Genomic DNA, 27,528 nt, shown 5'->3' on the forward strand with positions numbered 1-27,528 from the left:
AAGATTCTCTCACACCCTTCACAAACACTATCTCATAAGAGCTAGGCAGAACCTATTGAATTATCCTTGAGACCCCCTCATTGCCCCCAAAATCCAGAGCCCACCAAGGGCAGAGTCCACCAGACAACACTTGGTCTTTCCCCAATAGCCCCAACCTGAAACTTGCTTAACCATATCCCAGCAGAATCTTCTGTTCCCAACAGTATATCCTGAGGACAGACTGCCTGATCCTTGTAAATGTGTCTTAAACACCAGGAGGACTCTCCCTTTATCATGCATCTAGACTCCAATGTATATGGTCTCCCTAAATCACAATGGGAATACTCTGGAAACCAAGTCCATATTGCTTTGGGGACTATTGGCCTATTGCTCTACCCTCGCTGACAGAAGTGACTGATTTACCTGCCCACAGATCAGAAAGTTCATATGTACCCTACAACTGCTTCAGTCACCTACATTCAGACAGGAATGCAAGGTTAACAAGCTATTAGTTAACAAACTTCATCTAATCCAAATGTGTAAGGTTAGTAGACATTACTACACACAAAGTCTTTCAGTAAGTAGGAGGGGAAAGGTGAGAAAGAGTTGCAGTCCAGTTTCCAAGAACTTCTGCTAAAAAATGCTCTCCACGGTAGGGCGGAGCCAAGATGGCGGAGTAGAAACACACAAATACGCTAGCTCCAAACCCACAGCCCATGAAATATCTGTAGAAAAGAGCTGCCAATAAATTCGGGAGCAGGAGAAGCCACATAACAGCGGAGCAGACAAGATTTCTGTTCCAGAGAGCCTGAAAACCTCTCACAAAAGGTTCTTTGCACCGTGGACTGGGAGCCAAGCACAGCCCTACCACGGCTGCCCAGTGCCAAGAGGAGCAGGTCCGAGCAGGCTTCAGGGACAGAATCTCCAGCAGCCACGCAGGTCCCTCCACCCACAGGTGACAAGAGTCAGTGAGAGGGTCTCTTCTGCGGGTCAAGAGGGGAGTGGGGAGCCCCCATGACTCAGGCCCCCTTGGGAGGCAGCAGCGGAGGTGGGAGCAGACCAGGGCTCCCCAAGCAGGCAGGAGCCTGGATCCATTGTTGAAGGTCTCTGCATAAACCCCCTGAGGGAACTGAGCCCGTGAGGTGGCCCTGCCCCGACCTGAGCAGCTGAACTTGATCTCACACTGAATAGCAGCCCTGCCCTCGCCCAAAGCCCTGAGGCTGGGAAGCAGCATTTGAGTCTCAGACCCTGAGCGCTGGCTGGGAGGATCAGGAGGTGAGGTGGGTGTGAGGAGAATATTCAGAGGTCAAGTCACTGGCTGGGAAAATACCCAGAAAAGGGAAAAAAACCAAGACTATAGAGGGTTACTTTCTTGGTGAGCAGGTTTCTCCTCCTCTCCTTTCTGATGAGGAAGAGCGGTGCTCACCATCAAGGAAAGACACGGAAGTCAGGACTTCTGTATCCCAGCCCAATCAATGGGATCAGACCTGGGAAAAGCTCAAAAAGAGCTCAAAAAATTTTGAAAATTATGTTAGAGAGGTGGAGGAAAAACTGGGAAGAGCAATAAAAGACTTGCAAGCAAAGTATGAACAGCAGATCAGCACCCTGCAAAAGGAGACCCAAAAAAATGCTGAAGAAAATAACACCCTGAAAAATAGGCTAACTCAATTGGCAAAGGAGGTTCAAAAAGCCAATGAGGAGAAGAATGCTTTCAAAAGCAGAATTAGCCAAATGGAAAAGGAGGTTCAAAAGCTCACTGAAGAAAATAGTTCTTTCAAAATTAGAATGGAACAGATGGAGGCTAATGACTTTATGAGAAACCAAGAAATCACAAAACAAAACCAAAAGAATGAAAAAATGGAAGATAATGTGAAATATCTCATTGGAAAAACAACTGACCTGGAAAATAGATCCAGGAGAGACAATTTAAAAATTATGGGACTACCTGAAAGCCATGATCAAAAAAAGAGCCTAGACATCATCTTTCATGAAATTATCAAGGAAACTGCCCTGAGATTCTAGAACCAGAGGGCAAAATAAATATTCAAGGAATCCACAGAACACTGCCTGAAAGAGATCCAAAAAGAGAAATTCCTAGGAACATTGTGGCCAAATTCCAGAGTTCCCAGATCAAGGAGAAAATATTGCAAGCAGCTAGAAAGAAACAATTCAAGTATTGTGGAAATACAATCATGATAACACAAGATCTAGCAGCTTTTACATTAAGGGATCGAAGGGCATGGAATAGGATATTCCAGAAGTCAAAGGAACTAGGACTAAAACCAAGAATCACCTACCCAGCAAAACTGAGTATAATACTTCAGGGAAAAAATTGGTCTTTCAATGAAATAGAGGACTTTCAAGCATTCTTGATGAAAAGACCAGAGCTGAAAAGAAAATTTGACTTTCAAACACAAGAATGAAGAGAAGCATGAAAAGGTAAACAGCAAAGAGAAGTCATAAGGGACTTATAGAAGTTGAACTGTTTACATTCCTACATGGAAAGACAACATTTGTAACTCTTGAAACTTTTCAGTATCTGGGTGCTGGGTGGGATTACACACACACATGCACACACACACACACACACACACATAGAGACAGAGTGCACAGAGTGAATTGAAGAGGATGGGATCATATCTTAAAAAAATGAAATCAAGCAGTGAGAGAGAAATATATTGGGAGGAGAAAGGGAGAAATGGAATAGGGCAAGTTATCTCATAAAAGAGGCAAGCAAAAGACTTATTAGTGGAGGGATAAAGAGGGGAGGTGAGAGAAAAACATGAAGTTTACTCTCATCACATTCCACTAAAGGAAAGAATAAAATGCACACTCATTTTGGTATGAAAACCTATCTTACAATACAGGAAAGTGGGGGATAAGGGGATAAACAGGGTGGGGGGATGATGGAAGGGAGGGCATGGGGAGGAGGGAGCAATTTGAGGTCGACACTCATTGGGAGGGACAGGATCAAAAGAGAATAGAAGTAATGGGGGACAGGATAGGATGGAGGGAAATACAGTTAGTCTTATACAACACGACTATTACGGAAGTTGTTTGCAAAACTACACAGATTTGGCCTATATTGAATTGCTTGCCTTCCAAAGGGAGGGGGTGGGGAGGGAGGAAGGTAAAGAAGTTGCAACTCAAAGTTTTAGGAATAACTGTCAAGTACTGCTCTTGCCACTAGGAAATAAGAAATACAGGTAAAGGGGTTATTTGGCCCAACAGGACAGAGGAGAGGATGGAGACAAGGGCAGAGAGGAATGATGGAGGAGAGAGCGGAGTGGTGATGGGGGCAATTGGAATGCTCGGTGTTTTGGGGTGGGGGGAGGGGACAAGGGGGGAGAAAATTTGGAGCCCAAAAATTCTGTGAAAATGAATGTTAAAAGTTAAATAAATAAATAAATTTTTTTAAAAAATGCTCTCCACTTTCAGAGAAAGAACTGATGGAGTCTGAGTGCATATTGAAGCAGACTTTTTTTTTTACTTTATTTTTTCATGGCTTTTTGTCTGTTTTCTTTTATGACATAACCAAAATGGAAACATATCTTGCACAACTATATATGTACAATTTATATCAAATGCTTGCTGCCTCAGGGAGAGAATTTTGAACTCAAATTTTTTCTAAAATATAAAATTGTTTTTTACATAAAATTAGGGGAAATGAAATATTTAAAAGCTAGAAATACACAAAGAAATATTTTTCAAATGAAAACTCACTATTATATTCAACATGATTATTATGTCTTAAAACTAAATATACCCCATTAAATATTTCAGTTTTTAAATATCTATTTTATCACATTCTTTTAAAAGCTCAATTCTTTTTTAAAGTTGTTTTCTTCCTAAATTTCACAATATAAGAGAATTTAGCAATACAATAACTTACACAATATCATGTGTTTAAAACATGAAACTAAATTTATGACTGCAACTCAGCAGAATGCATTCCAACTTGTCTTACACAGAAAATCATTCATCTTATTACCTTTGGCATTTTGTGCAATCACATCTAAAATCTCACATAGGGTTATTAAGTATGGAGTTATTATATTCAGTTAAAAATAATAACAATAATCAATACGTATATAGTGCTTGCCATATGCTAATGACTGTGTTAAGAACTTAATAATTATTATATTATTGTGATTCTCACAATAACCCTAGGAAGTTGGTACCATTCTTAGCTTACTCTTTACAGATCAGATAGCAGAGATAAGATAACTTGCTTATTGCAGTCAATAAATTTCCTTCTCATGGACCCCTCTTCAGTTTAAGTCATCCCTTCCACATTCCTTAATTAAATTTTACTCATTTTTAGTTGCTCCTTAATTTAAACAACCTTTTCTTTTTTTCATGGTCAAGGAAGGGTTAATAAGAGGCAAACTACAAACCATATACCTATTTTTTTTTCTTCACTCTGGGATTACTTTCAAACTAGCTGCCTTCCTTCATTACACTAAAACAATAACTCTATCAGTCTTCAGGGAGAAAGTGATTTAAATGTTATTTATCCTCTAAAACTTTCACAGAATTTAAGTATTATTTTTCTTAAAGCAAATTCTACAGAGTGGTACACTAAAACTCACAAAGATATTTCAGTATATGTTAAGCCTCTGCTAGGTTCTTTATCAGATAGGACAGAGAGAAGAGAGTGAGTTCCTGGAATTAACCAAAGTCCCAAGAGTTCTCCCCCAAAATCTTAAAATGATTTATCTCCAAACTCCTAGTTAATCTCTAATTTCTTTAATCTCAAAATCTACTAAGATGCTGTTAGCAGTTCTACAACCATGAAAAAGTTTTTCTTTTTTTGATTATCTAACTTTATTTCTGCATTTCCAACATGGGCAAAGCTGAAATGATCAGGAAAAAAAAGTATCTTGCAAGATTTTTTCTTGCTTTCTTTTCTTTAACCTAATCTCCTGCTGAAAGCCTAAAGTGAAAGTTAATTCTGATTACTGGGACAACTGTTCCAAGTGTGAAACTTCATTAATCTTCCCCAGAATAAGAAATTCTTTGGCTGAATCTTTCTAGCATTTTTTTTCCTGGCAAGCTACATTTCCTATTTAGAAATCTTTCAAGGGAGCAGAATGTACAAACAACACTAAACACAATACAAGACAAAGATTTTCCTACAGTTGGCAAAGAAACAAAGATGTAAACAAAATTATAAGACAAACACACACTTGCCAGCTTTAATTTTTTCAGTTTGCAACAATGAAAAAGCTGAATTAGAACCAAAACAAATCACCGTCTGAATCTCTTACAGATTTATGTCAAATGTCACACAATTCAATTTCATACTGTTTTCTAAACTTAAATTTAATCCTAAACCACTCTTCTCCTGGGGGGTGGGGGGATTAATCTAACCTGAACCACCCCAATTCAGGGGGAAAACATAATCTAAAACTAAACCACCCCAATCCAGGGGAGGAAGTTTAATCCAAAACTAAACCCTAAACCTTACCTGAATTTGGAAGAAATGAGTCCAGTCTCTGGGGGTAGTCTTCCACAACCTAGAAGCTGTTGTCCTGACTTAACCTGGTTGACTTAGACAAAAACTGTGGTAGGTGAATGATGTAATGACTGAGAAAACAAAGATTCAAGCTTTTGAGCATATTGATTTATTGAGCAATGAATGCCAATTGCATAAGAAATCCTGACCAGACCTCCTCAGCTTAGGGCTGGACCTCAGGTACAGGGGGAGACAGGTTTTTATACATTAAAAACAATCAACTAAGACCAATTAATTAAAAGAAAACAACTAACCAGAATGCAAAATTAGGCAATCTGATTTCTAATTGGAGGAAAGATCAAGGATTTTCCAAGTTGGGAGGGGGAGAATAAACAAATATAAGTCCCTGAAATCAGAAAAAGGAGGTATCCTCCTTGCCCCAAGTGTTTATACTCCATCAAAGTAACATGGAAACTGATTGAATCCTAATAAAGCTACCCGCAGCCCCAATATTCTAACTTCCTTAGAGGCCCATTACCCTTTTCTCTGACTCAATATCCTAACTTCCTCCTATATGCCTCACTGCTCACTAGAACAACAAGTTTGTCCATGAACTCATATTTCTCCCAGAAACAGCAGACATGTCCATGTAATGGGATCCCAGTCACTGATCCTAGCTAACCACTGCCCCCAGATGTATTCCTCATGTTTCCCATGGAAACAGCAGGTTTATCCATGCACTCAACCACATCCACATCCATCTAATCTCTGATGGAAGTACAATACTCAGTCAATCAGAAAGCAGCCCCACCAAGATGTTCAAGCAGGATGTGGACTTCACAACAATAGAAGAGATTTTCCCTAAGTAGGCACCTGCACAGTAATAGTAAAGAACTTATGAAATAGAGGGGCTTGTTATAATAACATTATCATATATACATACCCCCCCCCAAAATGGGTTTTTCTGTATGCATTGAGGGTAATCACATACACAGTTCCATTGTACCTGGGACACTTCCCCTATTACCTAACCCTATTACCTAACAAGCCCTTCCTGCCTTTTTAATATTCATAATTTCTATGGTGTAATTGCATCTCTTCACTATAAAAATCCATCTTGCTTTCTCTGAAGTTGCTGGTTCCTCTTGGTACTTAGCCCAATTCATAAGAAATTCATGAGAATCATAAGATTCATTCTCCATAAATGCCTATACTTGCATTAGAGGTGGTCTGACTGTGAATTCTTTGAGATGGCTCCACCACAACACAACATGAAACTGCAACAATTTTTGGCATCCTTGGGTGGGCAGAATCTAAATTGCAACAGAAACAATAAGTAATTAACCCTCACGAAGGCAATTTTCAGATAAAATGTATAAGTTGCTTGAGATGTATAACTGTAAGAAAATTCTTGACCTCAGTCTTTGGATCTGACTGGGTTTCTGGTCAGAATAATAGGGGCCCTTATTTAAGGGTCTCTAAACAGTAAGTAGAGGTGATCCAGCTTCCCAGTCATTCAGGGCTAGGTTTAAATAATGCAACAAAGTCCTCCTCAAATTTTCTCACAAGACAGAGAATGGACTAGACCCATAATTGAGTAGAAAGGGAGCTGAGCTAGATCCGGAACTGAGTCACAAGATGGAGTCAGTGGGGTTCACTCAAATCACCCAATTAACCACTAGCCACTAGAATTCTAATTCTCTCACTTCCCTCTCAGTGCCCACCAGAGACTTTTCTAAGATTGTAAGTTGCAGAGAAAGTGCTGACCTACATTAGTAGAGAAAGTTTCCTAATCTGAGGGTTCCTTATACCAATGAATTCACAGACCCAGCCCCTATCTCTATATTCTTAAAATGATTTATAATTACTTATGACTATAATTACTTATAATCAGAGCCCTTACCTACAGTGGCAATTGTGGGAGTTTGAATGTACTTAATCAATGAGAGTGACTTGAACAGACTTGGACCTAAAGGGCTTCAGTTTATTTGGAACCATGGCACTCTGGGCATAGTGGTCTTCAGACCATGACAGGAAGAAGGATTTGGGACCTGTACTTTAGAACCATTCCTACATCACTCAGCTTGAGGCCATGGCATTTTAGGAGACCATGGCAGGAATCAGGGGATCTCAGGTGTTTTATAGGGAGAGAAGGGACCTGTTCAGATTAGCTTCCCACTCATGAGTTCACAAGTAGGAAAGCATCAATAAGCCAGGATCCTGGAAAGTTTTAGCCCAGAATGGGAAGGGGTTCCAGAAAAGGGCAAGAGGGTACCAGGTAGGAGTAGAGACATGGCTGGAGAATAGAGAGACTTTGTACAAAGAAAGAATGGGCCAGGGGGGCGGAGCCAAGATGGCAGAGTAGAAAGATGCACATACACATAGCTCCGAACCCACAACCCATAGAACATCTGTATAAAGTAACTCACAGCGAATTCTGGAGCAGTAGAGGCCACAGAACAGTGGAGCAAAGGAGATGTCTGTTCCAGAGGGACCTGCAAACCTCTCACAAAAGGTCCATCACACTGTGGACGTGGAGCCCAGCCCAGCCCTGCCCCGGCCACAGCACCTAGAGGAGCAGATCCAAGCAGGCTTCAGGGACGGGATCTCCAGCGGCCACACAGGTCCCTCCACCCACAGGTGACGGGGGTTGGTGAGAGGGTCTCTTTGGCGGGTCAAGAGGGGAGTGGGGTGCCCCCATAACTCAGGCCCCCTCGGGAGACAGAAGCTGAGGCAGCGGCAAACCAGGGCTCCCCAAGCAGGCAGGAGCCTGGATCCACTGTTGAAGGTCTGTGCATAAACCCCCTGAGGGAACTGAGCCTGAGAGGCGGCCTGCCCCCACCTGAGCAGCTGAACTTAATTCTCACACTGAATAGCAGCCCTGCCCCCGCCAAAAGCCCTGAGGCTGGGAAAGAGCATTTCAATCTCAGACCCCAAGCTCTGGATGGGAGGATCAGGAGGCGAGGTGGGTGTGAGGAGAATATTCAGAAGTCAAGTCACTGGCTGGGAAAATGCCCAGAAAAGGGAAAAGAAATAAGACTACAGAAGGTTACTTTCTTGGTGAACAGGCATTTCCTCCCTTCCTTTTTGATGAGGAAGAACAATGCTTACCATCAGGCAAAGACCCAGAAGTCAAGGCTTCTGTATCCCAGCCCACTCAATGGGCTCAGGCCATGGAAGAGCTCAAAAAGAATTTTGAAAATCAAGTTAGAGAGGTGGAGGAAAAGCTGGGAAGAGAAATGAGAGACATGCAGTCAAAGCATGAACAGCAGGTCAGCACCCTGCAAAAGGAGACCCAAAAAAATGCTGAAGAAAATAACACCTTGAAAAATAGGTTAACTCAATTGGCAAAAGAGGTTCAAAAAGCCAATGAGGAGAAGAATGCTTTCAAAAGCAGAATTAGCCAAATGGAAAAGGAGATTCAAAAGCTCACTGAAGAAAATAGTTCTTTCAAAATTAGAATGGAACAGATGGAGGCTAATGACTTTATGAGAAACCAAGAAATCACAAAACAAAACCAAAAGAATGAAAAAATGGAAGATAATGTGAAATATCTCATTGGAAAAACAACTGACCTGGAAAATAGATCCAGGAGAAACAATTTAAAAATTATGGGACTACCTGAAAGCCATGATCAAAAAAAGAGCCTAGACATCATCTTTCATGAAATTATCAAGGAAACTGCCCTGAGATTCTAGAACCAGAGGGCAAAATAAATATTCAAGGAATCCACAGAACACTGCCTGAAAGAGATCCAAAAAGAGAAATTCCTAGGAACATTGTGGCCAAATTCCAGAGTTCCCAGATCAAGGAGAAAATATTGCAAGCAGCTAGAAAGAAACAATTCAAGTATTGTGGAAATACAATCATGATAACACAAGATCTAGCAGCTTTTACATTAAGGGATCGAAGGGCATGGAATAGGATATTCCAGAAGTCAAAGGAACTAGGACTAAAACCAAGAATCACCTACCCAGCAAAACTGAGTATAATACTTCAGGGAAAAAATTGGTCTTTCAATGAAATAGAGGACTTTCAAGCATTCTTGATGAAAAGACCAGAGCTGAAAAGAAAATTTGACTTTCAAACACAAGAATGAAGAGAAGCATGAAAAGGTAAACAGCAAAGAGAAGTCATAAGGGACTTATAGAAGTTGAACTGTTTACATTCCTACATGGAAAGACAACATTTGTAACTCTTGAAACTTTTCAGTATCTGGGTGCTGGGTGGGATTACACACACACATGCACACACACACACACACACACACACATAGAGACAGAGTGCACAGAGTGAATTGAAGAGGATGGGATCATATCTTAAAAAAATGAAATCAAGCAGTGAGAGAGAAATATATTGGGAGGAGAAAGGGAGAAATGGAATAGGGCAAGTTATCTCATAAAAGAGGCAAGCAAAAGACTTATTAGTGGAGGGATAAAGAGGGGAGGTGAGAGAAAAACATGAAGTTTACTCTCATCACATTCCACTAAAGGAAAGAATAAAATGCACACTCATTTTGGTATGAAAACCTATCTTACAATACAGGAAAGTGGGGGATAAAGGGATAAGCAGGGTGGGGGGGATGATGGAAGGGAGGGCATGGGGAGGAGGGAGCAATTTGAGGTCGACACTCATTGGGAGGGACAGGATCAAAAGAGAATAGAAGTAATGGGGGACAGGATAGGATGGAGGGAAATACAGTTAGTCTTATACAACACAACTATTATGGAAGTCATTTGCAAAGCTACACAGATTTGGCCTATATTGAATTGCTTGCCTTCCAAAGGGAAGGGGTAGGGAGGGAGGGAGGTAAAGAAGTTGCAACTCAAAGTGTTAGGAACAACTGTCAAGTAATGTTCTTGCCACTAGGAAATAAGAAATACAGGTAAAGGGGTATAGAAAGTTATCTGGCCCTACAGGACAAAAGAGAAGATGGAGACAAGGGCAGAGAGGGATGATAGAAGAGAGAGCAGATTGGTCATAGAGGCAATTAGAATGCTGGGTGTTTGGGGGGTGGGGAGGGGACAAAAGGGGAGAAAATTTGGAACCCAAAATTTTGTTAAAATGAATGTGAAAGAAAGAAAGAAAGAAAGAAAGGAAGGAAGGAAGGAAGGAAGGAAGGAAGGAAGGAAGGAAGGAAGGAAGGAAGGAAGGAAGGAAGAAAGAAAGAAAGAAAGAAAGAAAGAAAGAAAGAAAGAAAGAAAGAAAGAAAGAAAGAAAGAAAGAAAGAAAGAAAGAAAGAAAGAAAGAAAGAAAGAAAGAAAGAATCGGCCAAAAAAAACAGAGGTTTTTCGAACCTTGTGCAGGTAAAACTATAAGACAAAGAGACATAACCATATGTGGAGCTAAGCATGCAGGACAAGCAGACCCTCCTTGCCAAAAAGGAAATTAAGTAGGATACCCAGATAGCAAAGAAATGGAATCAAAGTGATGCCCATCAATTGACGGAAGCTAAGCAAGTTGTCAGGGGTGGCTATGTGGCTCCATAGTACACAGAGTGCCCAGACTGGAGTCAAGAAGACTCATCTTCCTGAGTTCAAATCCAGTCTCAGACACCTACTTGCTGTGTAGCTCTAAGTAAACCACTTCACTCTGTTTGCCTCTTCATCTGTAAAATGAGCCTGATAAGGAAACAGCAAAACACTCTGGTATCTTTGCAAATGTATATATTTATAATATATTATATTATATAAATATATTTATAATTTAGTTTATTTTATATACATATATATGTGTATAAACATATATATATGTATATAAAATTAGGTCATGAAGAGTCAGAGAAAACTGAAATGATTAAACAGTAGCAACAAGCAAATTGTCCCATTCACATGGGATGTATTACTGTGCTTTAAGAAACTACAAATGTCAGCGAGAAAGTGATCAACAGTGTCAAAGGTTACAGAGAAGTCAAGAAGGATGAGGACTGAGAAACAGCCATTAGAATTATCAACAAAAAGATCTTTGGTCCTTTTGGAAAGAGGAGGTTCATCTGAGCAGTGTGACCAGAAGCCATTGTAAGGCATTGAGATGTGGGGGAGATAAATGAAAGCAAAAAAATAGACATTTTCCTAGGAATTTGGCCATAAATGGGAGGAGGTGTGGAGGATGATAGCTTGAGGGGATGGCAAGGACAAGTGAAGGTTTGGTTTTTTTGATTTGTTTGGTTTTTTTTTTTATTTTAGACTCAAACACCAGAACTCAAATAGAGAATAGAGAAATGAAAAAGAAATATATCATAAACTCAAATATTGAAACTTAAATACAAAGTAATAAAAGGAAAAAACATCATGTGCATAGCACATGATTTTTATGTAACAGTAATTTAAATGGAAAGATCTTTCTCATTAATTAATAGGCCCATATGATCTGCTTGGACCACTTGGAAGCCTGGGTCACATGTGGTGGGAGGAGCTTGCTGAAGAGGCAGAACAGGAAGGGTGGAGCAGAACTGGGAGGAAGTGAGTGAGTGGGTCAGGTTGGAGGGGAAAGAACGCAGGTCAACTGACACTTTGTGACAGTTGATAATGAGAAGCCCTGGCTGGGGGAGGGGAGGCTTGAGACTGATACATTGTGACAGTTGATAGTGAGAAGGCCCTGGCTGGGGGAGGGGAGGCTTGAGACTGATACATTGTGACAGTTGATGGTGAGAAGGCCCTGGCTGGGGGAGGGGAGGCTTGAGACTGATACATTGTGACAGTTGATAGTGAGAAGGCCCTGGCTGAGGGAGGGGAGGCTTGAGACTGATACATTGTGACAGTTGATGGTGAGAAGGCCCTGGCTGGGGGAGGGGAGGCTTGAGACTGATACATTGTGACAGTTGATGGTGAGAAGGCCCTGGCTGGGGGAGGGGAGGCTTGAGACTGATACATTGTGACAGTTGATAATGAGAAGCCCTGGCTGAGGGAGGGGAGGCTTGAGACTGATACATTGTGACAGTTGATAACGAGAAGCCCTGGCTGAGGGAGGGGAGGCTTAAGAATGGCTTTGACCCCTGCTGTGATCATGTTTATTAACTTCTTGGCCACCATGACAGATTTTGTTTTCTGGTTCTGGAATTTGGCTTTCTGGTGTTTAAATAATTGTTTTTCTTCTGCCTTCTATATGGAGAGTCTTTTATATATTATGATTGAGAACTATACTGGCATATTCACGGTCACCACCAGTGCTGTGAATATTACCTTGGCAATATAATTTATAAGAGAAGATTCAAAATACATAACAATAAATTTTAATGTCAAGAAAGTCCATATGATAAATACTACACATTGTGTTAAGAGCTGTCCATCTTTTCTTTGCTTTCTTGTAAGTTTTCTTTTGTTCACTGCTGTACACTTTTTACTTTGTTCTGTTTTCTCCCTTCCTTCCCTTCCCCCCCAAAGGCTACAATTAAGTGTGGATATAGTTGTACATAGATATATACAACCACATACATACATACATGCACATATATAAAAACATATACTTTCCCTAACAAATTCTACTCCTGATCTTTGTTTTTATATTTGTGCATATCTATTTCTATCCCTCCTGACTACTCTACTTTACTTCTATCTGCTACCTTGCCCTCCTATTACTTGACTTACTCCCCCCTCCAAAGATCCTTCACCCATTGCCATAAATCTAAACACCCTTCTATAACCTCCTTTGACCTATTCCCTCACTTCCCCGCTAGAGATCCCTGCCTTATCCTCTACCCCATCCCTATTCCCTTTCCATTTTATTTCTTCTGAATTTAGAAGACATTTATATTCATATGTGTGTGTGTGTGTGTGTGTGTGTGTGTGTGTGTTTTGTTCCCTCTTAACCCATTCCCGATGACTGTAGGCTTCCAGAACAATCAACCCTCTTCCTCCATCTAATTCCTCTGTGCCACATCATTTGTATAAAACAATTACTCTATTTAGCTATTCTTAAATGGTTTTAGTTTTTAAAGTCATATCACAGTCAGGTCTATCCCAATTTTTCTTACAAACTACCCAATTACTAATAACAATCTTAGACATACATTTGACATTTTACATAGATAAAAGGTAAACAGTCTGTCCTTATTGAATCCTTTGTGGTGACTCTTTGGTTCCTTATGTTTCTCTTGGCTCTTGTATAGCAAGTCTTCTATTTTATTCAGGTGGGGTTTGTTTTTTTTTTTTTTTACAAAGTCCTGAAAGTCTGACAGTTGAAATGTCCTTTTTTTTTTATCATTCAGGATTATGCTTAACTTTGCTGGGCATGATATTTTCAGTTGGAGCCCCAGTTCTTTTATTCTTTGATATATAGTGTTCAAAGATCTGCAGTCTTTTAGTGTCTGTGCTGCTAGGCCTTGTGTGATTCTAACTGTGGCACCAGTATATTTAAATTTTTTTCTTATTGTTCTTAATGTTTTATCCTTGAGCTGGGGGTTTCAGACATTGACTATAATATTCCTATGAGTTTTCCTCATAGTATCTCTTTCAAGTGGTGATAGATGGATTTTTTCTGTTTCTACTTTCCTCCCTTGTTCTAATGCTTCAGGACAATTTTCTTTAATTTTTTCTTGTATTATTGTATCAAGATTTTTTTTATCATAGTTTCAAGTAGTCTGATTACAAGTGAAAGTTTTCTAAGAAAGAGAGAAATTTGGACATGTTTATAAGTAGGTAGAAAAAGAAGCCAATATACAGGAAAATATTAAGGATTAGGGAGAAAGGGGGTGTTTGCAGACACAGTCTGGCAGAAGAAAGGAGATCAAGAGTACCTTGTGACCTTGGTGAGAGGGGTCACAGTTATTTAGCAGACTAGAGTAAAGGAGGAAACTCTTTATGCCTGGCTTTATATCTCCAGCTCTTAGCACAATGCCTGACACAGTGTAGGCACTAAATAAGTAGGATTCTCCGTTCACTGATTTTCAGATGTTGCAGATAGAATTCATTTATGGGCGTGCATTAGACTAAATGCCCCTGAGACCCTTGCCAACTCTGAAATTCTGATGCCAAGAAAAAAAAATGTTTCTTGGGAAAGTGAGTAGCATGAGCTACATGACTGCATTGATATGATGGAAAGGACACAGGACTCCCAAGGAGTACAGCTCTGACTCTACCTAAAAGTAAGCCTCTAAAATGCTGCCCCTCTCTAGGACTCAGTTCCTTCATCTATAAAATGAGGGGGGAGAGGGTGGACTCTGAGACCTATAAATTTCTTTTTAACCTTAAATCTATAATCCATCTTATGCTAGAGGAAACAACTGCCTTCAGGTAATCAGTTTTTGCAACCTCATTCCTGAGGGCCATTCCTCCCAGAACAATGAGTCAGCCATGAATCCCAGTGGGGCAAAAAGTCACTAACCCTCTTCCCCTGAGACCTACTGAAAGCTTTTCTCCAGCAGGCAGGGCAACTAGGTGGTACAGTGGGTGGAACACTGAGCTTGGAATCAGGAAGACTCACCTTCCTGAGTTCAAATCTGGTCTCAGACACTTAACAAAACATGTGACCCTGGACAAGTCACTTTACCCTATGTGCCTCAGGTTCCTCATCTGTAAAATGAGCTGAAGAAATGGCAAACCACTCCAGTATCTTTGCCAAGGAAACCCCAAATGAAGTCGCAGAAAGTCATCCATGACTGAAACAAACAACTGAACAACAAATTTCTCCAGCAGATCTTCAGTGACTTTTCTCTGGACATCTACCAAGCTCTGATCAAAAGAGATAATGTTTGTAAAGTACTTAGCAAAATGCCTGGTATACAGTAGATGCTTAATAAATACTGTTGCCCTTCCCTCCTCCCCTTTGTGTCTAGGTCCTGAGAGCTAGCATTTCTATAGCACTTTAAGATTTCCAAAGTGCTTTATATATATATTTCTCATTAAAACCTATATTTAATGAGTGCTGTGACTTAGACTCTGGTTCCCCGGGGCAAGAAGAACAAATGAGGCCCCAGTCCCAGAGCTTTGGACAACCCCTAGCAGATCCAGAATCAGGGCAAGTGGCTTGCTGGGAGCAGGACAGGAGGTGGCAAGAGACCCATTGAAGCCTCTGAACAGAGAAGCAGCGTGGTATGATGGATACAACTCCAAACTTAGAGTCAGGAAGACAGGTGCAAAGCCTGGACCCATCATTTACTACACTGTGTGATCTTAAGAAAATCACTTCCCCTCTCTGAACCTCAATTTCCTCAAGAGGAGGTTGAACACTAACACCTCCAGGGTCCATTCCAGATCTATGTCTCTAACCCTATGAACATTCCTCCATGGGCCCTCAATGAATGGAGACCCTGGGAGGCCCAGGCCAGGGTCTTCACCCTGACCTGCTCCCTAAGTGGTGGAGGGAAGAAACTGAGCCATGGGCTATTCTGCACAGTGACAGAAAAGATGTCCTGGCCTCTGCTGCCCTCAGCAGGTGATCATTCTCCAAGTTCCTGCTCCATCTTCATCTTCCCATGTAAGGGGTTTAAGCCACCCATCCAGAAGACAGGATTCAGAGGACTAGTCATCATTGGGCAATGACCAAAACAATATGCATAAAGTAATCCAAAGAATGTTGTGCCTGGAACCTAGGAAGTGCTTTTTGACTGACTGCCTGACAGACAGACTGATGAGGCAACAGTCAATTTTCTGTCCTGGCTCCATAAGTCAAAGATCCAGCCCAGCCCCTGGGTTTTCCAATGGTACACTTTGGAGGTGGGGTGGTTGCTTGGGTGTTGGTTGGAAAATATCTGTGGGGTCCAAATAAGTGGAGCTAATATATTTTTCAGTTCTTAAGAAATGAAAAAATAAGGCTTGAAAAGAATTTAAAAGAAGCAACACAAAGAAGAAGAGCTGACCACCAAAAAAAAAAATAAATGTGACTCTAATTCTGTAATGGAATATTTGATAACCCACGCCCCATCACCTCCATTTCTAAAAACCAACTCTCCAAGGATACAAGAAGAACCAAATTCAAATCTTACTTCAAATACTTACTAGCTGTATGATCCTGGGCAAACAAGTCACTAAGCCTTGGTTTCCTTTAGTTTCCTCAACCATTAAATGGGGATCATAATAGCACCTAATGCCCAGGGTTGTTGGGAAGAGGAAATGAGTTTATATTTGTAAAGTGTTTTGCCAACCTTGAAGTCATGGCATTACCTTCCTGATGTCATGGTCCTCTTGGAGGGCTAAAGACAAGCAACAGTGAGGAATTGGGGTTAGGGTTTTATGTCAGGGACTCCTCAGAATGCTTTTAATGCAGAAAATAAAATGCATAAATTATAAAGAAGACTGTATTAAATTCCATTTTTGAAGTATTTTTAAAACAAGTTCATAGATCCCAGGTTAAGAATCACTTGTTCTAATACCTTCAACTTAAGGTGCCACTGGTTCACTTCCCCCATCTCCTTTACCACCACCATCACCCCACCGAGATTATCAGGGGAGCAACAATTTAGTCAGTTGGCCTTAAGTAGCTTCGAAGGACATTACTAAATATGATACCAAACATTCCCCCCACCCCAGTATCTGTGGCACACTCTCCCACAATAACATACAGAGTCCAGAGGAAAGTGGATACAAGTTTAAGAGGCATGTGTAACCAAAGGGTAGCTCACAACTCCTCAGTGCTGGAAGTTCTTTTCTTTTTTTCAAGATGAATCTCTGCCCATCTATCATTGGCTACCAACACAGACATTGCCACCTCCTTATCTTAGGAAACTGATATAACACTAAAAGGAAGACAGTTGGCCTCATATCCTCCAAACCCCTCTAAGCTAACAAGGTCCTTCTGTGGTTAAAGGGATGTAATGGAAAACCACATTTGCTCCAATTTCTGGGAAATCCCTTTTCTAAATTAACACTTTTATCCAGGACCCAGAGGGTATAACAATCTCCCAGCCAATGGGAACAGATCTCTTATCTACCATCACTTCACTTTATCAAATGGCTTTCTAAGACTTTTTATACTTAGTCTTAGGACCTATAATCAATTGGTTGAGATATGTTCTCATCTAGTCAAGGTATCCAGCAGCTAGGTGGGACAGTGGATTGAGTGCTGGACCTGAAGTCTAGAAAACCTCCAGCCTCAGATACTTACTAGCTGTTTGACTCCTGTCAAATCACTTAGCCTCTGCATCGGTTTACTCAACTGTAAAATGGAGACAACTGGAGAAGGAAGTGGCAAACCACTCCAGTATCTTTGCCAAGAAAACCTCACCACAGGGTTCAAGAAGGGTCAGACATGATCATATGACTCAACAAGTAAAGGAATCCAAAGTAAAATGGGGTGAGTGAGGTAGTTTTGACCACCACCCTTACACTGGGAAAAGTGAAAGGAAATTAGAATTAAGCAGTTCTGCCTTCCTTTGGTTGTCTTATCATTGTTCCATCCACCACAAGCAAAGCTTCTATCCTTTCTTTGAATCTCCTTTTTCTCTTGATGTAGTCAAAAAAAAAAAAACCACTTTATCTTTAACACTCTCTTCCCTCTAGCTTTTTGTAACATTGTTCTCTCTTTATTTTCCTGTCTGACCACTCCTCTCCTTTCTTAAATGGATTCACACAGTGTTCTACCCCCAACCCTAATTGCTCTCCAAGGTTCTGACCTGGCCCTCTTCTTTTCTCTTAGCACCGGTCCACATCAGCTCTATGGGCTTCATTATCTATTCTGATAATATATTCAGATCCATCTCTTTCCTGTGAGAAATGATTCATTTGGACCTCTCCTCTATTCCAATCAGTATTAGTCAGTTTGATATGATTCCATAGGGGTAGTGATTATAAGTTCTGTATATTAGGCCCCAGAGCTGTGAACTGTAGATTGTAAGCTCACTTGTTTTAATCATAGAAAGCTAACTAGAGGCCTTCCACCCTTGTTTTTCCTTGGTATGATAACCAAGCCCAGCATGGCAGAGGTGACTCAATGATATAGAGAGTACCACAGTTATTTTTGTTGCCCCTCCATCCCTTGTCATCCCTCGTCATCCCTCTATTGTCCAATATGAGAAAATGACCATGAGCACTTGAACAAGTAGCCCTAGTTACCAGTCTTACCCTTGCCTTTCTACAAGCCCAGGGTGTGCTCATCAGGATCTCCTGAAAGGATAAGATAAGTCTGTCAATATCTGCTCAAAAGCAAGGTCTATCAATCAATGAGATTCTGTATTTTACCAAGCCTCTTTTGCATACTTGAGCATCAAACCCTATAAAAACAGCAGCTAGGTCTGGGGAGCCAGGGGCATCTCAGATTATAAGAAAAATCTGAGGTCCACTTCATTAGAAGAGATAATGGACCCTTTAATAAAGTTCCATTGGTTCAAAGCTCTGCCTCAGTTTATTTTATTGTAGGTTAGACAATTTTAAAAATTCCACATGATTGGTGACCCAGATGGGACAGTGATATGTGGAACTCAACCTCTTTAGACCAGCCTCTATAGGTGACACAAATAGAAAGTGCATACTGGGATGAATTTTCGCCAACAACTCCTCCATGGACACAGGCCCTAGGAAGTTGAACTCCCCTTGCTCTCTGCACTCAAATTCTTAGAACCTGAGGTGTCTCTTCAAGATGAGTGAATCTGCCTTTAGTTTACTCCCTAAAATTCTTTCCCATGAAGGATCTCCAATTGGGGTAAGAGGGATTATTTGGATGTATAAGCTCTGGATCACTTAAATTAATTCTATTTTTATTATAAAAAAATTATATAGCTATAATTTTAACTTTTTAAATGTAAGCTATTGGGGAGTGTCTTTCTTTTTCCTCCATTTTCTTTACTTTCATTTTGTTAAGAGATTCAGCAGTAGAATTGCTAGTTTATCATTTTTAGCCAGCTAGCCACCTAGCTAATTTTAAATTTTCCTGTTAGCAGGGTTAAAATCGATTTTTTTTTTTGCTTTTAAATGCTTTTAACAATGAGTAGTTAAATCATTCTTGTCATTAGTAGAGAAATCTCTTAATTGATTGAGGGGGAACTTTTTGTAATATACAGTGGGTCTATGACTAGTTCTTGCACTGGTAGGGGGGTGAGGGGGGTGGGGGAAATTATTCCTCATTTGAGTGCTTAGACACCATCTTGAGGGAGAAGTAATTCAGGCTAGACACAACAGTCTTAGAGGAGAGATTCCCCACCTCCATGAGCAAGGCATGTGACCATCCTGGGAGAAATCCTACCTTCTTCTAACCTGAGAAGAAGACTCAGTTTTACAGGGATGAAAAAAGGGGAAAAACCCCTTTTGCTTACCAGGTAAGGTTATTTAATTCATATAGGATTGAGTCAGTTATTGACAATCAGAGTTAAAGTTTTTTAGGAAGTTTTAAAAGAAAGTTGGCAGAAATTCTGTTGAAAATTTGATCTCGATTGAAATTACTTTATAAAATTGATCCTTGGGTCTCTTCAGCATAGAGTTTCCAGAAACCAACCACTTGATTGTTAGAATTTCTAGTCACTTATAAAGAACTTTTGGGCCCTAGTTGATCAGTCTTGGAACCCTAAATGTTAAGCCCAGAAATTAAGAATTGGACGTATTGGAGAAATTGTCAAAACAAATCTATGAATATTGGAGTGTTGACTGTAGGAAACAATTCTCATAAGGGTGGAACTCAGACAGTCAGGAAACTGCCCCCTTCAAAAGCCAAGGGGGATCATCTCCAGCATGTTTGGTGGGGAGCTTTCTCAGATGGAATAAACCAAAAGATGTGTGCCTCAGAAATCTAAAACAATTCTCTCTGAAGAAGTGCTCTCAGGGGAGATGGAGTCAGACATAAGAGGAGAAATGAATCCTACAATGTCCTCATTGGGAAAAGGGTGGACTCCCTCTCCAGGGATGCCTGATGAAAGAGCTATTAAGGTGGGTTAAGTTTGGTTTGAGAATACAAAGAGTTTAGGGGACTACTTGGACCAAAGTATAGAACTTTTGTTTACCCTTAGAAAGTTACAACCATTCTCCTAAAAGTAGGGAAACTCACTTTGAGCTAATCCCCCTATCTTCACAATATCTGAAATGTTTTCATTTTACTCAGTCTCCTTTTTTATTCCTATGATTATATTTTGGCAAAAAGTCTAGAGGAATGGAACTTTAACCAGCTCTTCTATCTATTAGGAACTTGGACTAAATACCCATGGGAGGAGGGGGGGATGAAACCAAGATGGTGGAGTAACAGCATGGACTTTATAGAGTACTCCCACCAAGCCCAGCCAAATACCTGTAAAAAATGGCTCTAAACAAATTCTGGAGCTGCAGAACCTACAGAATGACAGAGCGAAGCAAATCTCCAGGCCAAGGCAGTCTAGAAGGTGGCTGGGAAGTGTCTGGCACAACCAGCTGGGAGCAGAACACAGTCCAGTGTGGGCCATGCCAGCACAGACAAGACCTGAGTAGGTCTTGGGAAGACTGAACCTCTCACACCAGTGGTGGTTTCCAGACTTCAGGACCCCAAAATGCTGAGGATAAATTGGAAGGTCAGTGGGAAAAGCCTGTGGGACCAGTGAAGGAGAGTGGAGTGGTCTGGCCCCAGCCCCAGGGTGGCTGAGGGGGGAGTGGGTGGAGGAAATCACGGCAGCCACAGCAACAGCAAGGTCAGTTGCACCCACTGTTTCTGGAGCTCTAGGCCCACAGATGGTGAGGGAATCCAGCAGCTGACAGTACACCTCCCCACCTGCACTGGAAGCAGAGAACTACCTTGACAAAGACCTCTAAAATCAAGTAAATGACTGGGGAAATGAGCAAAAACTGGAAAAAGAATCAGACTGCAGAATCTTACTTTGGTGACAAGGAAGACCAAAGCATGCAATCAGAAGAAAACAAAGTAATAGCTTTTCCATCCAAAGTCTCCAAGATAAATGTGAATTGGTCTTAGGCCATGGAAGAACTCAGAAAGGATTTTGAAAATCAAGTAAAAGAAGTAGAGCAAAAACTGAAAAGAGAAATGAGACTGATGCAATAAAATCATGAAAAACTAGTCAACTGCTTGCTAAAGAAGACCCAAAAAATGCTGAAGAAAATAACACTGTAAAAAACAGACTAACCTAAATGACAAAAGAGAGCCAAAAAGCCAGTGAAGAGAACAATGCTCTAAAAAGCAGAATTGGTTGGATGAAAAATGAGGTCCAAAAGCTCACTGAAGAAAATAATTCCTTAAAGATCAGAATAGAGCAGATGGAAACTAATGACTTCATGAAAAATCAAGAAATTATAAAACAAAACCAAAGGAATGAAAAAATAGCAGACAATGTAAAATATCTCATTGGAAAACAATTGACTTAGAAAATAGATCCAGGTGAGACAATTTTAAAATTATGGGACGACCTAAAAGCCATGATCAAAAAAGAGCCTAGACATTGCCTTTCAAGAAATTATCAAGGAAAACTGCCCTGATATTCTAGAACCAGAAGGTAAAATAAATATTGAAAGAATCCACCGATCACATCCTGAAAGAGATACAAAAAGAAAAACTCCTAGGAATATTGTAGCCAAATTCCAGAGTTTCCAGGTCAAGGAGAAAATATTGCAAGCAGCCAAAAAGAAAAAGTGCAAGTATTGTGTAAATACAATCAGAATAACACAAGATCTTCTACATTAAGGGATAGAAGAACTTGGAATATGATATTCCAGAAGTCAAAGGAGCTAGAATTAAAACCAAGAATGACCTACCCTGCAAAAATGAGTATAACACAGCAGGGGAAAAAATAATCATTCAATGAAATAGAGGACTTTCAAGCATTCTTGATGAAAAGACCAGAGCTGAATAGAAAATTTGACTTTCAAACACAAAAATCAAGAGATGTATGAAAAGGTAAACAGGAAAGAGAAATCATAAGTAACTTACTAAAGTTGAACTGTTTACATTCCTACATGGAAAGATCATATTTGTAACTCTTGAGACTTTTCTCAGTATTTGGGTAGTTGGAGGGATTACATACCTATAGACAGAGAGCACAGGGTGAGTTGAATAGGAAGGGATGATATCTAAAAGTAAATTTAAGGGGTGAGGTAGGAATATATTGGGAAGAGAAAGGGAGAAATGGAATGGGGCAAATTATCTCTCATAAGAGGCAAGGAAAACCTTTATCAATGGGGGAAATGGGGGAGATGAGAGGGGAAAAAAATGAAGCTTACTCTCTCATCACATTTGGCTTAAGGAGCGAATAACATGCACACTCAATTTGGTATGAAAATCTCTTACAACTATAGGAAAGTAAGGGAGAAGGAGATAAGTGGGGTGTGGGGCATGATAGAAGGGAGGGCAAATGGGAAGAGCGGTTAATTAGAAGTAAACACTTTGGGGGAAGGACAAAGTCAAAAGAGAGAATAGAATAAATGGGGGGCAGGACAAGATGGAGGGAAATATAGTTAGTGTTTCACAACATGACTTCTATGAAAGTTTTTTGCATAATTACACATGTATAACCTATATTGAATTGCTTGCCTTCTCAGTGGGGATGGATGGGAAGGGAGGAAGGAAGAGAAGTTGGAACTCAATATTTTAAAAATGAATGTTAAAAATTGTTTTTACATGCAACTGGGAAATAAGAAATACAGGTAATAGGGCATAGAAACCTATCTTGCCCTACAAGAAAATAGAGGAGATGGGAATAAGGTAAGGGAGGGGTGTGATAGAGAGGGAGGGCATATTGGGGGAAGGGGTAATCAGAATGCACAGTGTCTTGGGGTGGGGGAGGGGATAGATGGGGAGAAAATTTGGAACTCAAAATCTTGTGTAAATGAATACTGAAAAATAAAAATAAAAAATAAATCTTTAAAAGAAAGTAAATAAATAAATACAAAGTGCACTTTAAATGGGTGGATCCAATTGACAAATTAGACTAAAGCAATTTTGTATTGTTATTAAATGACATTTTTATGGATAAGATTCTAAAAGCATTCACGTAATTTGGAAACAGAAGAATTATCTTAGGCTGACAGTAGGACCCCAGCCACAAGAGAGTCATAAGCTCTATACCTAATAAAGGAGACAAGTAAGATTCTGACTTCAAAATCTCCTACAGAAAAATTTCGAAGTCCAGACCTGATTTAATGTTCTGTCTTGTTATATGTTCTATGTGTGTCCATTACATAACTGATGAAACTAAGTTTAGGAATAGTGGGTTCCTTCAAATAGAAAGGGAACTTATACAGTTGGAAAATCTTGAAGAGAATGGAATATAAGTAACTTTTTTGTCTGTGCTGTACTATTTGTGCTTTGTGCTAACCCACAGCCAGCAGGTGTTTTATCTATGCCTTTTCTTTTGGCATGATCAACCAAAAGAAACAGGCTACAAAATGGTAAATTTTCAAAAAGGTCTTAAAAGAAGACAAATCTCTCTTTTCTCTCTGTTTCCAATACTGGCCATGTTGGAGACTGCTGAGATAAAAGATACAGAAATTAATTGGAAACCAAGATACAAAAACTTATTAGAAAATGAATTTATGAAAAAGTAATGATAAATTCTTTCATTTCTAAATTATAATTTAGATGTCTTCATAAAGTATTTTGATTCAAAGTACTAGCAAACTCCATAGAGTATGATGAAAACAAAATTTTCACAGATCAGTTATTCCTTAATGGGAACTTTCAAATGACTAGGGATTAATTTAAAGTTGTAGTTTGAATTTTAGGAAATGTTTTATTAATTATGATATATGTTCAGGAGAGATTCCATGAAACAGGAATTCAGGGAAGTGTTAAAATAAGAAAACCTTAGGAAATTGTATAGGAGAATTCAGAATAAAACTCTTGTGAGCTTAAATAATTTCACAACTCAGAATTTTAAAATAAACTCATTTGCTAAGCCTGAAGTTATCTGTTTAAGGTATCAATCTGTGAAATGGGTTTCAAATTTGATATAGAATGAAGGTATACTTAAAAATTATACTTAAAGTTGGGATAAGTTTAATGCAGGAGAAAGTTTTATCCTTAGGAGGCAGAATAAGGACATTTTGGACCATCTTCAGAAAAGAATACAAGTGGGTAGAACTGGAGGTCAGTTACCTTCTACTACTCACTATTTTTAAACAACCAACCTCAGGGGACCATAATAAGGGCTTCTAGACTGAAGGTGATTCCCAAAGGCTCCCAAAAAAGGAAAATTTGCTTTGAAATCAGTAAGTAACTGAAGTCAAGTGAAATTTAACAACACTACTGCAGTTTAAATCAATTGTTTAGGTAAATTAGAACACAGTAAAAACTGGGTTGAAATCATGGTCTAGTGAAAGTTCAAATTGTGCAGATAAGAGTGCAAGGGAAAGAAAAATTGAAGATAGAATTAAACAAGAATATAGGTAGGAATTAACGAAGTGCATACACCCCTAATAGACTGTGTTCTGATTAGAAAAGATCAGACTTAAAATGAGCATAAGGCTTACAAAAGTATTCCACACTTTTTTCAGAGAGAATTTTGAGAGGGAGAAGCAGAACTTACAAATTATTTCAAGACAAATAAATATCTTATGGGAAGAAATAAGGAAACTTACAATATAAGATGGATTTTCATCAACTGAAAACTGGTTAAGTCATAAAACAAACTACCCATTTGAAATCTCTATTCGATGATTAAGAAAAGTTTTTTAAAAGTTAAGAAAAAACAAAATAAATGGACTTCATTTTTTAGTGATTTGAAAGGAAATAGAGAAAAAATTACCCCCTGAGCCCTTCAGAAAAGTACAATCTCAATCAGATAGTTTTAAGTAGTATGACTCTCATTAACCCTATATGTAGTAAAAAAAAACAAAACAAAACAAAAAAACTGTGTTTTAATTAAAATAGAAACCTTAAATCAAAAAATTATTATACTACAAATTAAAGGATCTTTCTGATTCAAATCATTGTCAAACATAAATTAAAGCAGGAGTATATTGATGATATGGAGCCCCAAAATTTGAAATATTGACAGTTTATGGCCTTTCTGGAAGAAAAGTTTTTAAATAAGTTATGTATTTCACTTAGGTGAATTCAAAGTTAAACTAGTGTAATGAGAATTTCTATTCATTTATAACCATTAGGAAATTAGCTCCTCTTTTGATGAAAAGCAAACACAAATTTCCTAACATGAAAACCTACACTTTGGGAAACTATCAAAACTTTGTAAAAGAAAGAGGCCATGAAGGATCCAGATCATTCACAGACCACCAGAATAGAAGTGCCTTAGAGAAAACTACTCAGTGTTTCATTTAGAGGGAATAACCAAGAAGAGGGTAATCATAACTTACCATAGGAAGTGAGAGGAGGAGCAAAGACTCTTTAAGGTCCCAGTATCTGTATCATTCCTCTGCCATAGTTGGGCCCTTGGTCATTGCCAAGTGGATTCTTCCATGAAATAGGTGGATAAATGCTTTTCCAGCATGAAAGAGGTTAATTTTGAGAAGGAGATAGATGATTTCATCTCCAAAGTCATCTTGCTTACCGAAATCTGTGACATTTACAACAAAGAACTTGTTGTGCTAAGTGAGTTGTCTTTAGGGTCTATTTGCCCATCATTTAAAAAAATTATATGATGGTAACCAATTCTAATTGCCCAAAAGCCCTTTAAGAAATTGATAAGACCTGTGCATTTGTAACCACTAAGGAACCAAAAAAGAGATGACATTATTGAAATTGGCAGGTTTTGTATAATAAAACTTTGTGCTAACATCTAAAGCCAAATTCAGTGGAGTAAAGACTAAGTCTGTATGGTTGGGAAATGAAAGACTAGAGAAATCAGAGAAACAGACAATGAAATCATTGGAAAAGACAAAATTTAGCAATTTATAAAGGAATACCTTTTGATAGTTGCTGCAGGTCTCCCTTCCCCAATCAATATAAGATTACAAAATAAGTTTCACAAAACTCATATGAATTATTTGATTGATAGAGGAAGGATTATCTCTTTATTCTGGTTTCAATAGTCATGCTAAACAATTAGTGATTTAGAAAAATTGAAAGGAATTTATTTGGCTCTTTGGGTAATTCAAAGAAATAAAAAAGCAGTAACGGGGAGTTGGGGGTGTCACAACAAATTTCTGAACTTGATTTTGTGAAAAACAATGAATCTCTATTTTAAGTAGTGTCAGTAGCAACTATAAACCAATAATTGGTTGAGCTAAAAATGCTGTTGTAGTAAATTAGAAGAATTTAATCAGTCTTGATAAGTACAAAGGATAATAAATATTTATACCCAGAGTTGTTGGGAGAAACATATAGTTGTGAAGTGTTTAGCACACTTTTGGGCTTGTGTAGAGGAGTGCTATAGGAATACCACTGAACCAAATGCTATCCCATGTACAGGTATTTTTTTTCTAATTGGCATGGAATGTAAACAAAAAATGAGAAAGTATTAATAAAAACAGACTTAAGCAACTTTCAAGATATAGAAAAAGCCTGGCACACAGGGTAGGTACTGTATAAACTACTATGATTAGCATGAAAATGTCAGGGGAAGATGTTTTAAATACAAAGGGGTTAAGAGAAAATGTTAAAGCAAGTTCCCTCCTCTTTTCAACCTGAATACTGTTACATTATAAATATATCTGTTATATGATTATTAGAGTATATTTATTAGAGTATATTATTATTAGAGTATATTTTAGAGTATATTATTAGCGTATATTTGGTTTTTTGAAAAATAATAGAATTATTAAATTTAAAATCTAAATTTAAACATTAGAAAATCATAAGAATAGCAAATAAATTTTAAAAGTAAAAAAAAAATAGTAAATGACTTACTGTCAGGATGAAAGTATGGTAAAATCACCTTAGGAGATCTTTCTGAGGTTTCTTGGGATGAACCCTACTGACAGGGTATTGTGAAACTGCACCACTGCCTTTTGAGGAAAGAGAGCTTCTCCCACCCAGGAGCAGAATTCTTCACCCATCCCCCCTTTCTGTTTATAAGTGATAAACCTTTTCAGTGTGTGTATTTGGGTGGAACAGGGAGGCTGTGTAGGAAAGTGTCCATTTTACTAAAACACAATATATTAATACTTTTTTGGATTTTAACAAAATTCATTTTAAAAAGAAAAATAACTCAAGAGAGTAGACTATTGGGTCAAATCAAATAAGCTGAAAAACTTGTAGGGATAAATGCAAAGTTGTATACTTAGGTACAAAAAAAAGAGATAACTATTGGATGGGGGAATGTGGCTAGATAGCTAGACAAGAGCTCTTGTGGAAAAGAC

The 27,528-nt window shown here is 39.0% G+C and overlaps 1 protein-coding gene across 10 annotated transcripts in view; it reads right to left on the reverse strand.

Moving 5' to 3' along the window:
• Positions 1 to 27,528, reverse strand: part of LOC140503348 (cytosolic phospholipase A2 gamma-like) — a 60,795-nt gene that overhangs the window by 26,589 nt on the left and 6,678 nt on the right. Inside the window, exons 1-2 of one of the 10 annotated variants that reach the window (XM_072607237.1) lie at positions 7,867 to 7,970; positions 5,450 to 6,750 (exon numbers count right to left, since the gene is read on the reverse strand). The exons of 7 other annotated variants lie outside the window; for them this stretch is intronic. The gene's annotated coding sequence lies outside the window, so the exon portion shown is untranslated. Of the gene's footprint in view, positions 1 to 5,449; positions 7,078 to 7,866; positions 7,971 to 27,528 lie in introns of those variants that run through there. 2 more of the 10 variants (XM_072607241.1, XM_072607238.1) reach the window with 2 other exon arrangements.

The sequence above is a fragment of the Notamacropus eugenii genome, chromosome 5 (genome assembly GCF_028372415.1).
Source record: "Notamacropus eugenii isolate mMacEug1 chromosome 5, mMacEug1.pri_v2, whole genome shotgun sequence".
NCBI classification, from domain to species: Eukaryota; Metazoa; Chordata; class Mammalia; order Diprotodontia; family Macropodidae; genus Notamacropus; species Notamacropus eugenii.